The sequence below is a fragment of the Nematolebias whitei genome, chromosome 9 (assembly GCF_014905685.2).
Source record: "Nematolebias whitei isolate Nwh7 chromosome 9, NemWhi1, whole genome shotgun sequence".
Classification (NCBI taxonomy): domain Eukaryota; kingdom Metazoa; phylum Chordata; class Actinopteri; order Cyprinodontiformes; family Rivulidae; genus Nematolebias; species Nematolebias whitei.
Genome location: NC_056506.1, coordinates 51,705,232 through 51,709,836, shown reverse-complemented (window position 1 = coordinate 51,709,836; position 4,605 = coordinate 51,705,232).

The window sequence follows — 4,605 nt, the reverse complement described above, 5'->3', positions numbered from 1 at the left end:
CCAACCGTCCACTCCAAAATCCACAATTTTCCGTCAAAAGTTTGTCCGTCCAAGTTTGAATTTCGCGCTCCACCGCCCTTCCTCCGAGTAAGCCAGTCAGCCTACGCAGTGAATCACCAGGAACTCCGGAGGCAAGAGGTAACAGGAGACAATGCCAGGACAATCACAAACACCTGGAGCACACAGGGTGGAAACAATCAAGACAATTAACAGGGAGTGTAGGGATGGGACCCGCCACAAGGGGGCACCATCCTTACATTCTGGTCCCTCCTAAAGCCAAAGAAATTCAATTTAAAATCTTAAATAGAATTTATCCTACTAAGGAATTTGTAAGGACAAAATTTAAAATGGACACTGGGAACTGTGTTTTCTGTGAGACAGAGAGTGAGAACCTGGAACATCTTTTCTTTGACTGCATGATAGTTCAGCAAGTTTGTCTTGATCTTAAGATGTGGATCGAGTCCAAAGGGATCCAGCTACTTACTCTCACTTTAAAAGAAATCAAATTTGGGTTAATTAATAAGATTGGAAATGATGAATATGCTGTCAATAATTTGATTATATTAACTAAACATTATGTTCATAAATGTCGTTTTTTCAAATGTAAACTTAATGTGAACCACTGGAAGACTGAGCTAAAGTGCTGTGCAAAATATTTAAAATATGTAAAAGGAAAAAATGCTGGTAAATTTCTTGGTTAATTTCAATTCCCTCATATAATGCCTTTTTTATCGTTCTTTATTTATTTATTTCTATTATGTTATGAATCACCTTTTTGTAACTTTTGATTGTAAGAATTGGTACTTTTTGTTTTGTATTGTTATGGTTAAATAAAGTAAAATAAAATAAAAAGAATGGTGAGAAATGTGTGTACACTAATCGACACGACTGACCACACCGTTCTCCTTGAACAGCTGAATAAATATGCATCAGAGGATTAGCGCTACAGTGGGTATCCACTTATTTGAATAATAGGAAACAGTTTGTGCAGGTAAACAATGTAAGATCAAAATTTTGTGTTAATGGACGTGGAGTCCCTCAAGGCTCTGTGTTGGGAGCAAAGTTGTTTATTTTGTATGTGAATAATGTGGTTGATGTGTCAGGACTTTTGAAACGTGTTTTATTTGTAGATGATACCACATTTTTTTTGTTCGGGTGAAGATATTGGACGGATGTTAGAGATGATACAGGCAGAATTTATAAAAATACAAACTTGGTTTCAACTTAATAAGTTATCATTAAATTTTGAATAAACAAAGTACATGATATTTAGTAATAGAAAGAAAATTACCAAAGTCCCATTTAAAATTGACAGTATTGAAATTCATAGAGTTAATGAAATAAAATGTTGGGGTGTCGTTATTGATGAGAAGCTGACGTGGAAATCTCATGTAAATTACTTAAGAATAAAAATAATAAAATCAGTTGCATTACTGTATAAAGGAAAAGAGTTGTTGAATGACAAAGCTGTGTATATATTGTATAAAGTAATGACTGTTCCATATTTAATACATTACGGCAAAGACTGGTTCATCCCAAAGATCCAGTCCCCCGGCACAAACAGAGTAATGTTGTGTATGTTGTTCAGTGTCAGGAGGGTGATCAGTCTTACATCAGGGAAACTAAACAGCCACTGGCCAAAAGGATGGACCAGCACAGAAGATCAACATCATCAGACCAGGACTCTGAGGTCTACACTCATCTCCAGGCCAGTGGTCACTCTTTCAGGGATGAAGATATTCACATCCTGGACAGAGAGGAACGATGGTTTGAGAGAGGAGTAAAGGAGGCCATCTTTGTGAAAAGAAATCGTCCATCATTAAACAGGGGTGGAGCCTCCAGGTTCAACTGTCCCCCTCTTACAATGCTGTGATTGCTAGTATCACTCAGCCCTCTGTGAACAGTAAACAGCCATCAGTGTGCTAATGATCCATTGTTAGGCTGATGGTCCTTCTTGAGCATGTGATCAGCTGGTTCTGGTTGTCAGCAGCAAACTGGTTGATCCACTCTGAGAAGGTGCTATTTAAGAAACTGAGCTGGAAACAGCACCTCAGACTGAGGAAGTCCTCAGGATGAGAGACGAAACATTTCTACATTTTTTGTTGATTTGCTTTGTTTTGTTTTTTTTGAATGTCCAGAGGACCAGATTGAACTTTTTTAGATTTTTCTACCTGGATTATTGAGCAGCATCAGGATGTTCCATATTTAATCTGTTGTATTGAAGTTTGGGGGAAATCATACAAAACAATTACAAATCCTATTTTTATTTTACAAAAAAGAGCTATAAGAATTTTTAGTAGGAGGTGCTGTGGTCACCAACAAATCTATTATTTCATCAGTTGAAATTATTAAAATGTTATGATTTGGTTGAATCTAGTATTTTACAAGTCATGTATAAAGCTCATAAAATATTAGCCCAAATATTCAATTAAAATGTGTTAAAAAAGAGAGTGATTATAACCTGAAGGGAATGGGAATGTTTGTAAAACCTCCAGTTAGAACTGGTGTGAAGGAGCTGCGTTGTAGTTCAGGAACAGGGTTTTAGATTTGTCTCGATATCACCATAAACATTTATAAAACAACGTGTATGTTTCAAAAGATGATTAAGTGAAAGTTGTTAGTAAAGTGTGATACCATGTGAAGAATGCCTGATGATTTGTGTTTTTCATTTGGGGATCGTTCAAGTCTGACTTGTTTGTTTGTTTCTATTCATTTGATTCTTTTAAATAAGGGGCAGATATTATAAGAATTTTTTTTCTTTCTGCACATTTTCATTCAATTTTTTTATTTTTGATGAATTTGTTTTGTTTCTTTTAAATGAATGAATAAATGAATAAAAAAAAATTATAATAAATCACAGAGACATGGACAGCTCTCCAGTCCACGACAACTTGTTACTCACAGAAACAGCCTGAGGACCAAGGCCACAAAGGTGGAGCTCAATCATCAGTCGGCCATGTGGCCTAAACATTTCATTGTTTTGCACGTGTTAAAAGTCGACTTTTAAGATTCCAACAGGAGTTTGTCTTGAAACACAGCAGTGAAGGTTACCTATGGGACAGATCTGGTTGGCAGGCTGCAGACTGAGGAAGTCCTCCGGATGGGGGACAAAATATTTCTCACTTAAAGAATCTGGTCCAGATGACACAATTTAACCTTTTTTTGTTGTTACCTGGATGATTGAGCCTACAAAACTGCTTTATGGACAGAACTTCTCGGTGCAGCCAGGGGGCGGAGGGTTTCTGGTTCAGTGGCCTCAGGATTCATCTCTGATCTTTGCAGATGATGTGGTCCTGTTGGCTTCATCGTGCCATGATCTTCAGCTCTCACTGGAGCGGTTCTCAGCCGAGTGTGAAGCAGCTGGGATGAGAACCAGCACCTCCAGATCTGAGGTCATGGTCCTCAGTCAGAGGGTGGATTGTTGTCTTCAGGTCGAGGGTGAGGTTCTGCCTCAAGTGGAGGAGTTCAAGTATCTCAGGGTTTTGTTCATGAGTGAGAGAAGAATCGAGCATGAGACTGACAGATGGATTGGTGCAGCGTCTGCAGTATTGTGGACTCTGTGCCGGTCCGTTGTGGTGAAGAGGAGCTGAGCTGTAAGACAAAGCTCTCTGTTTACTGGTCGCTCTACGTTCCTCCCCTCACCTCTGGTCATGAACTCTGGTAGAGACTGAAAGAATGAGATCGTGGATCCAGGAGGTTGAAATGAGTTTCCTCTGCAGAGTAGCTGGATTCTCCCTCAGAGACAGGGTGAGAAGTTCAGTTATCAGGAGAGACTCAGAGGAGAACCACTGCTCCTCCACATCCAGAGGAGCCAGTTGAGGTGGTTCATCTGGTGAGGATGTCTCCTGGGCGCCTCCATATGGAGGTGTTTTGGTCATGTCCGACTGGGAGGAGACCCAGGGAAGACCCAGGACATAGTCCCTCCAGTGTGTCCTGGGAACACCTTGGAGTCCTCCCAGAAGACCTGGAAGAGGCCGTGGAGAGAGATGTCTGGACCTCCCTTCTCGAGATGCTGCCTCGAGACCTGAGTCCAGAACAAGAGTCAAGTCAACTTTATTTATAGAGCACATTTAAAACTGAAACTGTTGTCAAAGTGCTTAATGACATCAGTCACGTACAGAGGAACATAGTGGATGGATGGATGGATGGATGGATGTGTGTGGGCGGCTGTGGCTGAGTGGTTAGAGCAGTTGTCCTCCAATGGGAGAGCTGGGGGTTTGATTCCACCAGCAGTCACATGCTGAAGTGTCCCTGGGCAAGACACTGAAGCCCTCATGTGTGTCCCACGTGATCAACTCTGATTATTCTCTGTACCGTTCTAGTAGAGAGCTGTATGAACGGGTATGAACGGGCATGAACGGGTATGAACGGGTATGAAGGGTATGAACGGGTATGAACGGGCATGAACGGGCATGAACGGGCATGAACGGGTATGAACGGGCATGAACGGGTATGAACAGGCATGAACGGGTATGAACGGGCATGAACGGGTATGAACGGGTATGAACTGGCATGAACGGGTATGAACGGGCATGAACGGGCATGAAGGGTATGAACGGGCATGAACGGGCATGAACGGGCATGAACGGGTATGAACGGGCATGA